This window comes from Triturus cristatus, chromosome 4_1, assembly GCF_964204655.1.
Source record: "Triturus cristatus chromosome 4_1, aTriCri1.1, whole genome shotgun sequence".
Classification (NCBI taxonomy): Eukaryota; Metazoa; Chordata; class Amphibia; order Caudata; family Salamandridae; genus Triturus; species Triturus cristatus.
This window is the reverse complement of record NC_140585.1, coordinates 1,296,200,412-1,296,221,374: the sequence shown is the minus strand read 5'-3', so window position 1 is coordinate 1,296,221,374 and position 20,963 is coordinate 1,296,200,412.

Sequence of the window (20,963 nt, the reverse complement as noted above, 5' to 3'; positions counted from 1 at the left end):
GGTTCTGCTTAGCTTGCCATAAGACGTAAACAACAGTGTAGCACAGCATGTGCTTTGGTTAAGGGACATATGTGGATTGTAAGATATATCCCAGCAATACGACTACACAATGACTAAGAGATTGTACAGCACAGCTGGCAGAGCTGAAAGCCCCGATACAAGCACTACAATATACGGACCGGAAAATCACCACACTGATAGTGTGTGATTAATTTTATTGTGTACAGTCCTATAATGAATATCTTCATAACTGGGGCTAGAATGGGTTTTTGAGATTCCAAGGGTTGCACAATTAAACATAGATTGTTATGGAAGCAATTAGCAAAGCTGAAAACATGCCTGCCACAGGCTCAAGTTATTCACACCTAGAGTCATCAGCGTGTTGGCGTACACGTTGAAAGGAATTCACTGGCTTATGAAGCCACCAAGGTGACAGTGTGCACTACTGCCGTTGGTGCAATCACTCATTCTTGCACGAGGATAGACAGAGACATACTGATAGGTGTCAACATCTCAAAGAACAGCTGTGTCATCCAAAAATGCTTTCCACTCAAATATTCCTAAAACTTAGATGCGCAAAACACACCGTATGCTCAAATTCCAGGAGTGGGAGATAGAGTTATACCAATCATGGATCGCAGATGAGGTTTAATACTAGCTGCGTACGAGGGTCTGTGCTCGGCACGCGCAAGAGTCACTGCTACAATTATGTTGCTCAAGCAGCTATTCTGGTGGCAAAGTTTGTCTAAACAAACAAAGGCATATGTCTTGAAGTGTGTCATCTGCCAATCAATCAGGGGATTATAAAGCGTGCTACTCACATGTGAGGGTCTCATGGCGCTGGGGGGTGTGCAGCCCCGGATCAGTTGAAGAGCCAGGTCTTGAGGCACTTCCTGAAGGTGTGCAGGGTGGGGAAGCGTCTGATGTTGACTAGGAGCTTGTTCCAGGTCTTTGCTGCGATGTAGAGGAAGGCTCTTCCACCTTCTCTAGTTCTGCGGATGCGTGGGGTATCTGCCAGGGTGAGGTCGGCGGAGGGAAGATTCATTTTGGGTACGTGGAAGGAGACTCTTTCGTTAAGGAATATGGGTCCGATGTTGTGGAGGGATTTGTAGGCATGGGTGAGTAGCTTGAAGGTCCCTCTCTTCTCGATGGGAAGCCAGTGGAGGTCTTGTAGGTGCTGGGTCATGTGCTCATGTCATGGGTTCGAAGGACAAGTCTGGCTGCAGTGTTATGTGTGGTTTGGAGCTTGTGTAGCAGGGTTTTGTTGATTGCTGCATAGAGGACATTGCCGTAGTCCAAAATGCTGGTTATGTGTTGGTGGGTGATGGCTTTTTTGCATTCAGGGGGGTATCCACTTGAAAATCTTGCAGAGGAGGCAGGGGGAATTGAAACTGGTGGAGGCGACGGCGTTAATCTGGCAGGTCAAGGTGAGGGAGGAGTCAAGGATGATGCTGAGGTTCTGGGCGTGGTCCATCGGAGTGGGTGGGTATCCGAGGGCAGGGGGCCACCAGGAGCTGTCCCACGCAGTAGGGGAGGGTCCGAGGACAAGGACCTCTGTCTTCTCCAAGTTTAGTATTAGGCACTGTTGCTCATCAAGGCTGTGACATCTTTCATTCCCTCTTGGAAGCTGAGCCTGATGTCTTCGGTGTTCTTCGTGAGAGAGAAGATGATATGGGTGTCGTCGGCGTAGGATACTATACTGAGCCCATGCTGTCTGATGATGGCGGCGAGGGGGGCCATGTCGATGTCAAAGAGCGTGGGGCTGAGCGAAGATTCTTGGGGTGCTCCGCAGTTGATCTCAGTAGGTTCGGAGAAGAAGGGAGGAGTCTGATCCTTTGGGTTCTGCTGGAGAGAAAGGAGCAGATCCAGACAATGGTGTTTCAATGTGTACCGGCGTTATGGAGTCTGGCTGCAAGAATCCGGTGGGAGACGATGTGGAAGGCTGCGGAGAGGTCTAGTAGGATGAAGTCTGCAGTGTTGCCCTGGTCGAGTAGCATGTAAATGTCACCAGTGGTGACAAGGAGGGCTTCCCTGTGCTGTGGTTGCTTTGAAATCTGGACTGGGAGGAGTCAAGGATGGCATTCTCTTCGATGAAGGTGGTCATTTGGGCTTTGATGAATCTCTCGGTGACTTTGGCTGCGAAGGGAAGGAGAGAGATTGGCCGGTAGTTTTTCAGGTCAGTCAGGTTGGCAGAGGGTTTCTTGAGGAGAGGCTTGACCTCTGCCCACTTCCAGTCATCAGGGAAGATGCCACAATCAAGGGAGGCGTTGATGGTCTGGCCTAGTACAGATAATATGGCGCTGGCGGCTCTGTGGTAGATGTGCGGTGGGCTAGGGTCCATGGAGGCTCCTGAGTGGGTGTTCTTCATGGTCGTGGGGGTGTCTTCAGTGGTGGCAGGTTTCCAGTTGGTGATGGTCAGCTGGTTGCCAGTGATGGGGAGGGGCATGGTTTCCAGAGGCTATTCGCTGAAGTTGTTGTAGAGGGCCAGCAGATGAAAGGTTCCACCATAGCACGGCTGCCGCAAACACCATTACTTATTTCAGACAGACCTCTCACATGTGTCTATTTAGATCAATGCGGCCCCTTAAATTCAGACGGGGCTTACAAGTAGATCTTGGTGGCAGTGGATTCATTCTCTAGATTTCTATGGGCTTGGCCTTAGCGCTCGGCTGACGCTCAAACTGTTATAAAGGATTTGTGAGTCTTCATCGGGACACAAGCAATTGTCAAGTTATATTCCGACCGTGGCCCTGCGATTAGCTCTCGGGCTTACAGGGAAGCCATGGAAAGTATGGGCGTGGCCTTGCGGTACTCCTCCCCATACAACCCAGAGGGAGGTATGGCGGTGGAGAGGAAAAATCGGGAAATAAAGCCATCCTTAACAGCAAGGGTATTAGGTGCGGGCAGTAGTTAGGTCAATCACCTCTATGGGGTCCAGAGGGTACTTCACAACATGCCAAGAAAGTCCTTGGAGGAACGTACCACCTCTGAGATCATGCTTGGGACAAGAATGTGGGTACCTGACCTTGATTGTACCAGCACAGTGGCAGATGTAAAACAATTTGAATTGAATGATCGTATGGCTGCTTTACAGGAACTCAATAAATTCCGGGCATTACAAAGCAACGTCGAAGTAAAATGCACCACCACTGGGGAATTGTAACCGGTACCGACAAGACCTGTTTGGGTCCTGAAGATTGGGGACCTGTCAGAGAAAAGATCATAGACAAGAAGGAGTTTGGGCCATCCTACAGAACACCTGTACCTGTCCTGGTGGTTCAAGGAACAAGAACAGTACTTCTTCCACCTCTTGCTGGCAAAAAAGAAAAAAGATTAGTCTCCATTGATCTGATCAAACCACACTATGTGGCCGATCCTCAACAATAGGCCGCAAGGAATCCTGGGTAGCCACAAATCTCCTCTCGCTACTATACAGGAAGTTCAGATGGAAAGACAAATAACGTTTCAAGACTCACCTGCACAAAATGCAGGAGTACCTAATAATGGATTACTATTTACACCTGTTGAAATTGAACAACATCCAAGTGAAACTGAAACGCAAATTGCAATTTGGCCCAATAGTGACATTTTTCATCAATGTGCTTTCACATGAAGCAACTGCCATCTCTACAAACACTGCCGAGCTCCCAAAAATAGATCAAACTGCATCTGGTTACTTCATCAATTTTCATGACTTTTCATCAGATCCAAGTGAACCTGAGCAAACGCCACCTATTTACAGAAAATAACTATTTTTTTTTTAGTTTGAAAAGCTTTATTAGCATTTAATGACACATAAACATATCAGCAATATATTGATAAAAATACAAAGGTAAATATATAACATGAAAAGAACTATTTTGACAATTCTATCTATGGTATCCCCTTAGTTGCATCTTTGGTTTGCATTAGGGATCCTGCTCCTGGTAATTTGGATTGGTATAGTAACTGTCTTTTCCCCACTAATTGATGGACATTATCTCCCACAATGCTCTGCAGTAAAACCTGTGAACTTGGTCCTGAAACCACATACGCCATCACATCATGAACAAAGAGACCTCTATCTAGTGAACATTACAGCAGATCTATTACCGGATGGTAAACTTTGGGAAAGGGTTTCATATGATGTATTTGGCCCTACTGAACATTTGAAAATTCCTAACTCATTGAATGATATCATTACCCCGAATATACTCTCTGATGATTGGAACTTTGAGAATACTATGCTCTTAGATTTAGAGCTATCTGCTGCATTTGCTTACCGGGAACTGTATGAAGATACACCTGACTTTGACAGTATGTATTGTTACCAGCATTATTGTCACCCCTTTTGCACAAAACAAGGGTCCCACGCACCGTTAACAATTACCATCAATAGGAACATTCCCCAAAGGTAGCTTTGCCACATTCGCACAGAAAGTTGCGTACATTTCAGGGTTCAATATATCAGACTCAATGTCATACTATTATAGGCTTGTGCAAACTAATGCAACTGTGAAGAAAATGATGCTGACAAACACCAAGCTTATAGATTCAGCACCTTTTATCTCCCAAATGTCCATACAAGGTTTTGACAATTGGAGGGACACAATAGACACAAAATCCATCTGGGGACAAATAAATGGCAAGTTCAGGGACTTGAAGCTTTATTTCGAGCTTGCCTCATACCATTACAGATCATTTTCCTGAACAGAACTTTGCAACAGACTACCTGCTACAGGATTGCAAAAATAGAAAGACCCGAAAACACCACACATCCCATGACTGCACCTATTGAAAATATATTTTAGATGACACACTAATAAGTTAAGTGATGAGATGCTGGGTGCAATAAAACATAATGGTACATACAAGTCATCAGCTCCCAATTGCAAGGGATGGTTGGTTTGGCCTAGCAACACAAATAGGTATCAATCAAGATTCAAGGGTACCACAGGAGGGTTTAGTATCCATAGGCCTGACCCTAGCTTTGTACACACAGATGACCCAGGGGTAGTGACTTCTTAAAGTGTTAGGAAGTTGTGCCTAGAATGGCTAAACACCTCAACACTATTAGAGGTGAAACAACACTTGCCCCTTAAAGATGAAAACATGGATCTTAGGGATTTCTTGATAGGTCCCAAGAAACCGCAAAAGAAACACTTCTTATGTTGCCATCTACAATGAACTGTGGAAAGTTTCCTAACAGGATGCTGCTGAGAGATTACGTGAGATTGATCGGATTAACCTAGAAAAGGCCTTGGCTGTGGTAGACAATGGTATAACCACACTTTCTTCGTGTATTTATTCACTGGCAACATCTCCATAGCAATCAACAAAATGGAACAAGCTTTGTCTATTCTACAACATGGGCAATCTCAATTGTGCTCCCGTTTGCTTTTATGCTGAACACTACAATCATTGCGTTCTGGCCACATGCCATGACGGTACATTAACAGCTCAAATCTATTTCCGGACTATAATCTGACCATCAGACAATTGACTATGGCACACAGGGATGCAAAGTACACCATGCTGCTCATTAAAACATTTGAAGTTACATTTTACAGTACAAAGTCACTGTCTACAGCATAGTAAATTCATGGCTATATCACGCTGCCAATCACGACATTCCAGTTCCAACACTGCCTTAGATACATCTAAGCAGGCAGGTATGAAGCGTTGGAAGTTACCATACAGATATATGTGTAGAAATAAGGACACTGAACAGACAATGAGAAGGCTTTAAGTGGATTTTTAGTGTGTAAGGAGGTCTCGATTCAAGGAACATGTAATGCTTCAAAGGCAAACTTATCTTGCTACTTGAAAGGCTCCCGAGCTGCAGTGATTCATCCAGATTTTGAGTTACTTTTGAATGGGAGTTATTCAATGCTGAACAATCAAGGCTGTTGCCTGATGGCACCAGGCATTGCATATCTACTGAAAGTTAACCTCAGGGCTGTTTGTTGGAAGCAAGTATTGTTTCCTCTGGCTCGCGTAGTTAGATAGGCAACACTGTGGCCTTCATTGAATGTTTCTAGTATAAGGTTTGATTCGCTGAGTAGACTGAAAGCCATTTCGTTTCAACCAAATGTGGCTTTAACTTCAGCCCAAGAGACGTTTGCTCTCCAGGTCACAAGGTCTTCAGCAGAGATACAGGCCCTGGTCCGTGCAAACCTCCCAATCTATTTTGGAGAAATGGTTAATCGTATCTTTAACATGTCTGTTACGAGTGGGATCATACACTTATTTAAGAGTCTTGGATCAGGTCTCCTAACAACCTTTCAGGCCATCTTTGGTGTAATTACAGCTTTCATACACTCCATACTTGGAAGTGTTTGTGGAGGGCTTCCTTTGGTCCTGCTATCAGTGGCGGGCATCCTGATATTAATCCTAATGATTCGCAATGGACGTCTCATTCCCTTAAGACATGGATAAAACACTGCTGGAATGATGTTGTCGTGGGCGTATGGTGTTTCACCTGACTGCGCCTCGGTTAAGAGAACTAAGTGAGCATTGGTTCCTGTCTTTAAACTAGTCTGGCTAGACTGTGTCGTGCCTGTGTTCTGCTGCCTCTTCTGCAGATTCAGATGCGTGTTGGACCAGTGTCTGACACTTCCAACGTTTGCGCTCTTAGACATAGACATGTTCCTGGAGACCTTAAATGCCCACTTGTACAGTTGTCCACAGCGTATTCCCATGTTGATGATGTTATTTATTGAGCCTCCAAGGGATGCTTCCGCTCCTGTTAGAAGGGAAATCGGCTCTGCTCCAGAGGTACAGGCATCAGTTCCAGGCATGCAGGCATCTAATTCTTCCCTGGTGGCTGCTGTGGGAACCAGGGATGATCATTTTTGCTCACTTAACATTATATTGTAAGTAATGGAGGGATTGCCACCTGTGGATGCAGTGTTCAATGATGTTGAGTCTTCGGCACAGGATTCATAAACAGTCAGGCCCTTCCTGTGCTTGGAACTATTCAGCATTTTTAAACCTTTACAAAATTGAAGGTCGTAACTGACTTTGTTTTATTTCTTCTCCTCCTCTGCTCTAACTGAGCGTAATGACTTTCAAGGTGCTCAGTGTAATAATACCACAAATATACGTTTTGAGGATCTTTTGACTGCTTTTAGGGAATCCACATTTTTTTAGGCTTTTCGAATACTTTTAGTATTTTGTTTGAGAAATGATTTTTAGGCTTTTTAATGGCCTTAGCTTTATTATTATTTAAGCTGACCCTGTTGACTTTTTGATGAAGAGTGGGTGTCATGTCTTTTAGGATAGTTCTGTCATGCATGTCCCCTTTTAACAAACATTGTCTCATCCACACAAAAGGACAGGTTCTGAACAGGTGACCGTTTACCTAGTAGCTTGCTCCTGTCTCTTTGACACCAGGCTATCATAATCCCTGACGTAAATAAACATGTCCATGAACTGTTGATAAGTCACACTATATGAGCATTGAAAAGCCATTTTGTGATTAAGTCTGTCAGCTCACATCCGTCCGAGGAAACTCTGAAAACAAACCGGAGGTCTGTCTGTGCGAGATACCCTTTTCACGCTGCTTCTTTCCACATCAGCAGGTACCGCACCCTGTTTCTATATCACCAGCATACCTCCAGCAACCTTATTGGGCGCGCAAGTTTCTCTTTGCGAACCACTGGTGGGCTTGCAGCAGTTCCAGTGGGACTTCTCAGGGCTGCAGTTGTATCTGTGAAGCCAAGACTGGAAATTTACCGCAGGTCTCTCTCTGCGAGATACCCCCTTCACGCTCCCTCTGCCCAACATGACCACTTCGCAGCTATGCTTTTAGAAGCCACTGTGTCGGCTCGCAGCTCTATACCTTTGCGAGCTAGGCCACTGCTGTGCCTCTTCGTCTTCGAGCTAATACGCTGCTGTTCCTTTGGGAGCGGACAGCCCGTAGTTCTTCCTCTGCGAGTCGAGCCCAGGGTCCGCAGCTGTTCCTCTGCAAGCCTGGGTGCGAACTGTTGATAAGTCACACTGTATGAACATTGAAAAGCCATTTTGTGATTGAGTCTGTCAGCTCGCATCTGTCTGAGGTAATTCTGAGAACATACCGTAGGTCTGTCTGTGAGAGATATTCCTTTCGCGATGCTTCTCCCCACATCAGCAGCATACCCTCAACAACCTTCTTGGGCCAGCAAGTCTCCATCTGCGAAGCAGCTCCTTGTCCACCATACCCATTCACCCCCCACAAACAAATGTGACAGGAACGTTTTTAAATCTTGAGCCTAACAAATCTGCTGGTGTTTTTGTTTATTAAAAAAGATACTTGTGAGGTTGGAAAAAATAAGAATCTTAGTCATGTATGGATTTACATATAAAATATTTTATAAAAACAAAGCAACAACAAATAAAACTGTGTAAAACTTTTTATTAAAACACAACAACAACAAATAAACTATGTACAGCGATGGCGTGTCATACCTCGACAATTTGTGAATCACAGCCTGCAAGACAAAAAGAAATATAAGATGGGGCGTCATGCGTCCAGCAAAGGAGAGAGAAAAAGAGGGAAAGAGAGGAAGAGTGAGATACAAGGAAGATAGAAAGAGAAAAACTATGTTAGAGAGGAAGATAGAGAAAGAAAGAGCAAGACAGAGAAAGAGTGAGAGTGAGAGAGATACAAGGAAGAGAGAAAGAGTGTGAGAGAGAAGAGAGAAAGAGAGAAAGAGTGAGAGAGAGGAAGAGACAGAGAGGAAGGAAGAAAGAGTGAAACACTGAGAGAGAGGAAGAGATGGAGGAAGAGTGATAGAGAGAAAGAGAGAGAGAGAAAGAGTGAGGGAGAGGAAGGGAGAGAAAGAGAAAGTGAGAGAAAGAAAGAAAGAAAGAGTGAGATACAAGGAAGAGAGAAAGAGAGAAACAGTGTGAGAGAGGAAAAGAGAGGAAACAGTGTGAGAGAGAGGAAGAGAGAGTGAGAGAGCAAGTGAGAGAAAGAAAGAATGAGAGAGAGAGGAAGAGACAGAGGGGCATATTATCAACAAAGTTGCGAAGAGAGGCGTTATCTGTCTAGGCTTAATATTACCAAGGATATGGTGCAGGCTAGCGTTTCCCCTTGCGATGGCGATACGTTTTTCAAGTTACCGCCAGCGCAGGTGTCTGTGAGGAGGGAAGGTTTGTTTATGTAGAAGAAGGAGTTTCTTACTGCACATAAACAAACCTTAAATGCCATTTTGTAACTTACACGTGCGCTGCTTCATGCAGTACACATGTAAGTTACAAATTGGCATTTTTAAAAAGAGGTTTGTTTATGTATAGGAAGGGACACTTTCCCATACATAAAGACACCTTGGGATTTTGCTTTTTCCATGTGTGCTGCATAAGGCAGCACACATGGAAAAAGCAAAATGTGGAGAAATGAAGCATTTCTCCTTGTTTCATCACCTTAAGATCAGGATTGTTCTGGTCTTAAGTTTGGCGCTGCCACCTATTAATGCCAAGCTTGATAATAGGTGGCAGCGTCAAAGTGAATGGGTGTTGCGGTGTACGCAGCAACACCCACTGCACACCCCTTTCAGGATAGGTTTATCGTGAAAGGTGCCCTATTACCAAGGCAGCGCTAAGGCAATTAACGTAATAATAGAGCGATGCATATATTGCCGCGTTATTGGCATAAAAGTGCCAATAAGGTGGCAATAAGGGGCTTGATCATATGCCCCAGAGAGAGAGAGAGAGAGAGGAAGATATGCAAAGTGAGTGTTGACACTGGAGAAAATCTTCGCAGCTCACCTTTGTACCATCGTTGTGTGTCCAACAAGGTGCCGAGTCATAGTGTACCCTCAAGTTTAGTGATCTGAAAGATAGTATAGAATTAGTAATTGTAGAGTACATACAACTGCACATGTGTAATTCTCTGTGTCGCGTGTGTGCATGCAGGCTGCTGCACCCCATCCACTCCCACTGCAAGAAGGTGTTTGTGCACTCTTATGCGCTCAGGGTGCTGTACCCCATCCACTCCCAATGCCCAGAGGTGACTTGCTGTTCCTGCGCACCCAGACTGTTGCACCCCATCCACTTCCACTGCCCAGAGGTGTTTGCCCGCTCTTGTGCAGCCAGGCTGTTGCACAATATCCACTCCTCTGAACCACCTTCCGCCACCGGCATGTGCATAAGAGGGTCCACCACATGCTAAAGCAACCTTCTCAGGCATTGAGGGTGGCCACGCATCATCGCAGGATAAACAGGTGTTCAGCTCTGGTAGTGTTGAGGGGGGGCGCCAATTCGTGAAACACAGCCTGTTAGATAAAAAGGAAGATAAGATTGTGCGTCATGCGTCCATCAAAGGATAGAGGGAGAGAGAGAGAGAAAGAGTGAGAGTGACACTGGAGAAAATCTTCGCAGCTCACCTTTCTGTCACCGGTGTGTCTCCATGCACATGCAGGGACATAGTGCACCCTAAAGGTCCACATCTGAAAGATAGTAGAGAATTAGTAATTGTGGGAAAGTCCAATAAGCAGGAATGAAAGGACAGAACACGTCTTTTAAGCAGCAAGTATGAAGGAAGAATGAGTGAACCCCCGTTAACTTCTACTTCCCAACCATCTCACATTTAAAACATAACATTCCCAAAGCGACGTGAGGCAGCCACGAGCTGTGAGAGGAATGTCACCCTCGTGTCTGCATGCTTCGATGCTCATAACACACCTTACCTCCTTATAAAAAAAGAGAGAAAGAAAAGGTTGTCAAAATTTGATGGTAAATTTAAGGGTACAAAGTATGAAAAAATATATAGTCAACTAGTTTTCTACAGATGTGGGAGCGACGGATAGTTGACCGACTCTAAAAACTGTCCTGCTATTGAATTTTTTTTATCAAAATGCAATAAGACAGGGTAAAGCCAGGGTATATACGACTTTGTACACCTAAATCACTGTGACGAGTTTTTGTATCCAAGTTGCTGCACCCAATCCACTCCCGCCGCCCAGGGGTATCTACCCGCCACTGCGCACCTAGGCCTCACTGCTCACCTTTTCACGGACAGGGCACCCTCCACATCATAAAGCACCGCTCTGCAAGCCAGAAGTCTCACAATTGATGCTGAGTCTTGATATCGCCGTGCCAGAGGACATACTGGTGCACCCATCATCATCGCTGATTTCTCACCCGCACAGTGCTTGCAGTGCCACTAACTCAGTGACTAGCTAGGGCCCGCACGTGGCGGAACGCCCCCCTGGTGCATGACTCAGGCCTACACTGCGGTCGAGCAGGGCACACAATAGATGAGGTGTATGGACCACCGGGACAGGCCATCACAGCATGCTCCACATCCGCTCAGCATCTTCAATGTCCTTACCTCAGTGGACCAAAATTCACCGTTTCATGGCTGTGTGCCTGTGCCGGCCCCAGTGTATCCACTGCGAGCAACTCTAAAATGGCATCGAGCACGTGCGCCCGGTCTTTTTTATTGGCAGGGTCACGTGTCCTGTGAAACCTGTGCTGGATGGGTGTGGGTGTATAGCAGCCATGAGGGAGTGGCTGTGGCGTGCTGAGAACTAGACCTGTGACCAGCAGGTCACTATAATGAAAATGTGGGTGATGTAGTGTTGTTGTCCTTTTTTGTAAGCGTAAGCGGAGTGGGCTGGCATAGCGTATGCCTGTGCTGTGTGAGTCTGTGAAGAATGACAGCGGAACTATGGGTTTGGCTCCGTCGTGAGGTATATGAGGAATTAACTGATGCGGGTGTCCGTGTTGCAGTGCTGCCGTCACCTGAGTTGTAAGCGCAAATGTGTCATTCTGTGAGAGAAGTCTCACAACATGGCCATCATGGAAGGTACGGGAATCACTGACCCTACATTCATCCATAGTTCCACACATAAAAGATGGTGAACATGACGCATTTCTGTGGATAAGAATGTTTATTGCACATTCACTGCAGTGTTGTAGCTGTAGCAATACAGGGTCATGGAAAGTTCATGTTGCAGTTTTTAGGACATGGAGGGCAGCCATTTAGAGCGAAGCTTGTGTTCGGAGTTAGACTGCTCCAACATATGTACTTATGTAGTCCGTTGTCTAGACTTCCGAACTTGGTGGTGGAAACCAGCATTCGAGCCTATGGGTCGCGTACATATCCTGTGATTATAGACAAATCACTTATTCTCTGCGTGCTTCAATGTGTGATGTAAGTACAGTGCTCAAGTAAAGCGCTCCAATACCTTCGGGTGGAGTTTGCGCTATATAAATATGCAATAAACAAAGAAAAAAACTCTGCCAATCCCCACACACTTATAAATTGACTATACACTCTCCTTGCAGTACTCTATTGATCCAGTCTCTACGTACGTACTTGTACAATGAGCGAGACAAAGTTACATAAGTGAAGTTTTCCCCAGTGCTAGAGGTAACATGGTTGCATACGCTGTCTACAGCACAATGTAATGTTGTAGGGCCCATGGGCAGCATCTTGCATACATAATGAACACACGGACACAGATAGATAGTTGAACTGGGGACGGGCACGTGCGCTCGACTCCTTTTTATTACCATGGCCACATGTCCAGTGACGAGTGTGCTAGGTGCATGTGGGGTGAGTGTAAGTCAGTGCTCGGGAATGGTTGGTGGTGGTAACAAGTACAAAAGTAATTATTGGATCATACACAGAGATTCAATCAGAAAGGGTCTATGACTGTTGCTGCAGTAAGGTATGGGCACTACACGTGAAATAATACACAAAAGATTGTATCGTAAAGAGTCCATGACTTGTGGTGCACTGAGGTAGGGACGGCAGATCTGAAATCATACACAAAAGATTCTATCATAAAGGATCCATTAGTTGTGGTGCACTGAGGTAGAGGCATCAGAAACAATGAGCGTGTGCGGAGCCAGCGATGATACATGGTCTGGGCTGGCAGCACTGGGAGCAATGTCTTTTGCGTACTGGACTGTGTCATCTGCAATCACGACTCGAACAAGCGATGAAACATCTATGGAATACATTGTCGAAACATGTAGGTTTCAGGGATGTTATAGTTCAAATTGTGAGCTGTGCTGGCCGAAGTGTAGAGTGCCATTCAGTGTACATTTGGACTTGCAAGATGACTGATATAAAACAAGTTCTTGAAGCAAGGATATTAAAAGGATATAGTGTAGGTTTTGAGGGACATTATACTTAGTTCCGTACTGCACTTTTAATTAATGAATGAAGAGTCAATTTAATTGTGAGCTCTGATGACCGCATTGTAGGCAGGAGGCAGCGGTCAGCAAGGGCCCACAGGCACGTGGTGTTGAGTACAGGTGCACAGGCATTGGCAACACAGTGCGTGCAGCCAGCGATGATAAGTGATGCATTGAGTTTGTAGCATGTGAAGGAACCAGCTTGTGTGGAGCCTGCGAAGATGCGTGGTGCGATCGGGCCGCACTGGTAGCAATGTCTTTTGCCTACTGAATTCTGCCTTATTTGGTCCACATGGAGATGACTTATAGTGCACTGACTTATTGATATCTCTGGCGCTCAGCGTGTGCACACTCTGCGATGATGCATTGTCCGAGGGGGCCGCACTGGTAGCAATGTCTTTTGTCTGATGAATTCTGCCTTATTAAGTCCACGTGGCATTGACTTGTGGTGCACTGAGTTAGTGGTACCTCTGGCGCTCAGCGTGTTCGCAGCCTGCGATCATGCGTGGTCCAGATGGGTAACAGTGCGAGAAATGTGTCTTGCATACTGAACTGCGTCATCTACAATCGGCACTGCATCTGAATTGTGAGCCCTGCTGTGCGCACTGTAGATGGAAGGCAGCAGGCAGTACAGACATAAGTCTGCGGTGCTGTGCCGCTGGGTTCGCAGGGGGCCTGTGTTGAGGAGGCCTGCGTTCATTGCAGCGGCCACATGGCAGGTTGAGGCCCACCACTCTGTCAGGTGCGTTGGCCTTTCCACAAGTGAACCACGCCCAGAGACCCAGCTTATTTATTCATACTCATATGCTGGAATGGCGTACATTGGACCAGCACACTCCGCTTCTGCTTCGAGGGGGGGACAACACAGCTACATGACAGAGATCTTCCCCAATGCCTGATGTAACATGGTTGCGTCCACTGTGCACAACACTACAAGAATCAGTAGTATATGTTCACATGGAGAGGTTTGTGCTTTGCATAGTGAGGTCTGTCTAGCACATCACCGCTACACTTGGTATTGTGTGCATATTATTGATGGGTGACTTGCATCCTTCACACATACTTGGTTCCCACCTCTCCCAACATTCAGCTATTGTGCGGCTGAGGGGCCATGGTGTTTTGGGAAGGTCCGTTGTCCTGTTCTGCACTGCCTCGGTGGTAGTTAGGGGGTGTGGTCAGGGGGGAGGCCCTGGGGGTGGTGGCGGTGAGTGTTGTGGCCTTCTTGTGTGTCGGAGCTTCATGATCAGTAGCTCTATGACGTGTTGGTCTTTACATGTGGCTCTGAGTTGGGCTCCAATTCACACTGTAGATAGTCGTCCTGCTTTACACCAGTTAAAGGCTGATGTTAAATTCTTACTGCTAACTCGACTTATCGCCTGATTTTTGGATAGCATTTCGTGGTTTTTTTGCACGGGAACGCCTACTCTGTATATCATTAACATTAGTTGTGGCTCTCATTTGTGGTGATTTTTTGACGGAAGGTATCGATGGAAAAGTGGTGAGATTTGTAGTTTTCACCAGGTTGAGAATGAGATGATAATTTAAAAACACAGAAAAAAAGAAAGGTTTAATGAACATTAGGGGTGGACGGAATTTGCAAAAGTGACTGTCGCAAATTATCGCGAAAATGTTAAAAATCTCCGCAAACACGCGGAAATATAGCGAAGATGCGGAAGTTTTTTTCCCGTCCGTTCGCGGTATTTTCTGCGTGGTCACGGCTCACCAACTTACCCATGCGGTTGCTCGCGGGTGCGGCCATCTTGTTTTCACTCTTCTCGCGGTGCATGATCGCGAGAAGAAAGATGTGATCGCGCGACCAATGACATTACTGCGGGCGCGAACTGTCGCGAGACAGCGCAAATGGCTACCAACAATCCAACATCTCGTGGAGAACGCTACCGGATCGGGAAAACTTGTCGGCGGACGCGGGGATTCAGGTAAGGCGATCGCGTGCACGCGAGAATGTATTATTTTACAGCATGAGCAAGAAACAAATTATCGCTAAGCTGCGGAATGCGGAAATTTTGACATTTTCGCGCTCTCCGCGGAACGCGAAAATGTCAAATTATCGCAATTTCCGTGAGCGGAACAGAAATTTAGCCCAGGCCTAATGAACATTATAATCCGAATTTAGCATTTAAAAAACCATTTAAATTCACTGAAAAAACTATAGGTTTCAGGGACGTTATAGTTAGAAATTAGCATTTAAAAAAACCTTAGAAATTCACTGAAAAAAACATAGGTTTAAGGGACGTTATAGTTAGTTGGACATTTCACTCATACAAAACTATAGAAATTCCCCCGTTATAGTTAGTTGAGCTAATTATAACTCACACCCCCGCAATGAACTGCTGATGACGTCACATATTACATCATTCATGACATGGTCAGTGACATCACTGATGACATCACTGAAGACATCTCAAATGACATCACTGATTACATCACTTATGACATCATCCACATGACAATCTGATGCATCTCCTCACACCCTAATATAACCTTTGATACTCCCCCTGTAAAATACAGAGTTCCATTTTCAAAACCATCAAGACACCAAAACCAGTTACTACAAACGCACTCACTAATTCCTAGGTCTACAGACACATGCACTCATTCACCCATACAACCATTCATACATGCAGTCACTGATCAATACAACACTATCATATGCAGTCATACAGCTATACAGACACTGAAACACCAACATTCATCCTACTCACTCATGCACTCATCGTAGTCAGTCATGGAAAGAATGACTCATAGTTCCATTTACTAACCTACACACTTATACACACACCACCTCATTTATTCATACAGATACTAACGCATACTTACTCTCTTATATAATCACTAATACAAGTATACCAATCAATAAGCTTTATTCGGCAATTAAGTCATAAAAGCACATTTACAGTAATTACATAAAATAGTAGTTAATAAATTACCTAAAAAAGAGTTAAAATACAATTAAATTTGGACAACCGTCAAGCTAACAAAATTTGTTTAAAACTTGTTTAAAACTTGTTTAAAACAACAAAAGAGGGAACATTCTTTATAGGGTCAGCTCAGGGAGACTTGTGTTACATGGAAATTAGCAAGATAGAGTTTTACGAACACATGGCCTATCTACTTGTATATGGTATTTACATCGAATAGAGTTCAATAATGTCATAAGGTTTTAGGTGGGGAGGTTTACAACATTCCTCAAGGTTTTTGACCTTATGCCCCAGGCCCACCCTATAAATTTGGCCACAGCTATACAGATCGGGGGTGCAGGGTCTGTACTTAGAATGCGAAGAGCTATAGCATACCTTCTGATACCCAGGAGTTTACAAATTGGCTTTATCCATCTTTCCCGTGGTGCTACATACATTGGGCAGAAGAATAATACATGTCCTATAGTCTCGCATTCTTCCAGACAATTATAGCACCTATCATTCTTACTTCCTTTGCCCCCCCATCTAGAAGTAAATTCTGCAACGGGTAAAGTACCCACCCGTAGCTGGAAATATAGCTTGCGATCTATAGTTTTTTCGATAATATCCCAATACTCCTCTAGAAGAGGGTAGGTTTTTAAATCGAGAAAACGGCACAATAGCTGGGAGGAAAGACCTTGGGAAAGTTCCAGCTTGTAAGCCCATTCCCAATATAATATTTTCAGATTTTCTTTAGATGGGAAAACAGCATTTGTGGGATTTTTCCAAAGTTCAGTCAAGCCTAAGCTACCCAGGAGGAGTTTAATCCCGTTTAACCACTTTATTTTTTGGGACCTGTCATATTCAATTAAGTCCACAAAGCCACTCCTGTAATGGACAAGTTCATCTGTACACCAAAGTCGACGCCAATATAGTATTGGACGGAGCTTCGCCAGATATTCAAGTGGCTTTTTGCCAAGGTCCAGAAGTAGAGGTCGCATTGGTGTACTTGAAGGTAGGTTTGTAACCTTGCGCAAAAACGCATTTTCTAGTGTCTTCAAGCTATTCAGATTGTCGAGGCCCCAAAGCTCGGCACCATACAGGCAAGAGCTCAGGACCTTTGTCCCATAAATTTCTAAAACTGGAGAAATTGGCTTAGTAAACGAGGATTTAAATCTCGACATAAGGGCACCTGATTTTTGTTTGTGTTGCAACATAACACGGTTGAGTTGGCAACCCAACCGCATATCTTTCTGTAATGTTATACCTAGATATATGAATGAGGTGACCTCCTCCAAAGGTAGCTTATTCATAAAAAAATTTCCTTTAAAGGATTTATGGGCATTGAAAGACATGCACTTCGTTTTTCCTGTATTAATTTCCAGGCCCCTTTCTGTACAAAATTCTTCAAAGCACCCAAGGGCCTTTTGTAGTCCGCTAGGGGTCTTTGAGATAATTAACGTGTCATACAAGTATACACTCATCCATACAGCCACTCTCACAATCACTGACTGTCACATATAGTCATTTATATACTCCAACTCTCACAAACACTGCCTTTTACATATGTAGTTACTTGGATATGTATCACTGAGACATCCAACCTTTCACCAACACATCCATACACACATTCACCCACCCATACAGCTGTTTCCACATGCACTCTTAAACTCATACACCCAGTGAATCAACACTCACATATCTATGCACAGAGTCACACACCTCCCACCCACCCACACACACACTCAGTATTCCATACAAATACTCAGGCAACCAATCAATAACCCATAAAGACACTCATGTAGCTACTGGCCAACACATGCAGCAGCTTACACAACCACAGACATAGTGATACAGACATACAGACAGTTTAGTCACTAACCCATGCATTCTGTAAGACACATTTAATCACTCACTTATACAGTCAGTCAAGCACCTACTAAATCCTTCATCCAGACACTTATACATCTAGTTATTCTTCAATACACCTTGAAATATATATGAAACATATTTAAACTTTACATAAATACACATTCAATGGATGATGTCATCAGTGATGTCATCAGTGATGTCATTTGAGACGTCATCAGTGATATCACTGACCATGTCATGAATTATGTAATTTGTGACGTCATCAGCAGTGCATTGCTAGGGCGCAAGTTATAGTTAGCTCAACTAACTATAACGGGGGAATTTCTATGGTTTTGTATGAGTGAAATGTCCAACTAACTATAACGTCCCTGAAACCTATGTTTTTTTCAGGGAATTTCTAAGGTTTTTTAAATGCTAATTTCTAACTGTAACATCCCTGAAACCTATGTTTTTTTCAGTGAATATATATATGTACATATATACATGTACATATATACATGCTACACATACAGACCTAGGCTAGGTACATTTAGGCAAATGACTTAGGGGGCACAATTTAGGAATATGCAAGTGCTACTGTTTTTATCTGAACTGCTTATGTTCATCTTGTTAGCACTATGGTAGAAATGTATCTACTATTTATATTGGTACTTACAATCTCTTTCGTATGTGTCTGTCTCCTGATTGTTGCAGCAAATGTTTCACACAAGACTGATGCTGGACCAATAAATACTTATTGAAATGTCCTAATCACCATCGTATGTTTTTTCTGAGAATAAATGGTTCAATGGTTGCCAGAGACTACCTACATCACTGTAAGATACAGGCGGGTACTAGTGAAACTGTATAGCTAGCTGATCTAACGGCTGACATATCTTGTGTGGGTGTCCGGAAGCGGTTGGGACACCAAGCCCTCAGTTTCGGTCATCCAAAACACGTATTTTCTGGGGACTAACCTAGGGACTTGCGAAGGCAACCAGCAGTGATGTTGGGTCTCCCACACAGGACACACAAACATTTGGCTCTTGGTGTGCTGGGAAGAATTCGGCCTTTTGCCAAAACAACCGAAATTAGAATTTTAAACCAACATTTCCTTTCCTCCTATGCTATTACTGAGCACCATGGCTTTCAGACACTCTCAGTTGCTTGCTCAACCATATATATGAACATATTTGAAAGGACTTGTAGGACTTTTAACTTATATATTGGATCTATAGAGTTTTTAGGCACTTTTAATAGGCTTTTTAGACATTTTTATTCGGAACCTTTTTAACAATGTTAAACGATTAATTAGTGAAACATTTGCTTTTAGTATATCTTCCGGTCAGATGAGGAGTGGGTTTTTTAACGTACCCCAATATAGGCCTGGGTAGTCACTTAACCTTTCGCCAAAATTTCCTTGCCATTGTATTACATAACGGTTTTTGGTATTGACCATTTACCTATTTAGATGCTGCATAAATTTTGTGTGGTTTTCCCAGAAATTTATTATGCATGAAGATTCTCAGAATCACAGATGGTTTAACATCTTCTGCATAATAACTATGAATAACGTTCATCCCTTCCGTCATCCTCAGCTGACATGACACAGCATGGTAGAACCACTAAGGGTACATGTGTGGGCCTGTTGAGGAGCCTCAATCCAATACTCGGATTCTTCGACTCCAAGGTTTGTCAACTAATTGTCCAAGCCACAATTCTCTCCCGCTTGGACTAAGCCAATGTTTTACTATTGGGCGCCAACAAAGCGGAGATAGCACGACTGCAACGCGTGCAGAACACCGCGGCAAGAGCCTTGGTCGGTCTCCCCCGCAGATGTTCGGCCAGAGCTACAATTCGAAAGCTGCACTGGCTACCCATCGAATCGCGAATCCAGTTCAAAACACTCATCATGACATTTAAAATCCTTAAAACTGGACGCCCAGAACTACTCCGCCCTCTCTTAACACCATATGTGCCACAACGCAACCTACGCTCACTAGGCCAACACCTACTGATTGTACCCCGGACAAAGCTTGCCCGCACTGGTGGACGCTCCTTTAGGGTGTTGGGAGCCATACTATGGAACACCCTCCCACTGAACATTCGCTCATTGGAAAATCTGTCTGCCTTCCGGAAAGCCGTCAAAACCCACCTGTTCCCCTCTCCCTAGGTCTCCTAGCTGTCTTCCTCTCTTCCTCTGTTAGAGTTTTCCGTGGTTCTTAGTGCCGGGACGCCACTTTGCTGGGGCAGCTGTTGCGCTTTACCAAATGCTAACATAATATAACATAACATGTATATACACCATATCTTTGCTAGGGAAGGCAGAGAAGAAAGACTTCCATGATAACACACTGACACGAGATGCTGAGGTTCATGCATGCAGACACTCCAGCATGCAGTGCTCTGACATCGCTTGCAGGGTGCCCACCTCAAGACCAAGATGGGGTCCTTTATTCTCTCACACCAGGTAATGGGGTTGGCTTCATCCTAGGGGGATCCTGGGCTCTATACCTACACACATGCTAAGTACACTCAGGTACATCTAGTTAGGGTTGCATCGTAGGAGTATGCATTATTAAAGTCATGTATTTATATGCTTCCATATATTCATTGTTTTAGCTCTATGGTAGAAATCTACCATCCATTTACTCTTTTGGTTCTTATACTTGTTTATATCTGTTTCTGTCTTATGCTTGTTTCAGCACACCTATTTTACACTAGAATGACGCTGGCTCAATAAATGCTTATTGAAAACATCCCACTGTTTATTCTGTGTATCTCTCTGAGACAAAGTGAGCACAAGTGACTGAGCGAAAGTACTGTAATGTTTCAACGATCCCTGATGGGAGATGGTTGTCATGTTCAATAGTTGCCAGAAACTATTTTCTCCTTAGTAAGAGGAGTTTCTAGTGGCACTGTGAGCTAGCTAGTATACAGGCAAACATATCCTGTGGGGGTGTTTGTAATCAGTCTGGACACCAATCCCACAGTTTATGTTGTCTAAATGTGCAGATCCTATACAGACTTAAAGGAACTACATGACACAATTGGTTGTAAAAGAAATAAAAGTTGGGATAGTTC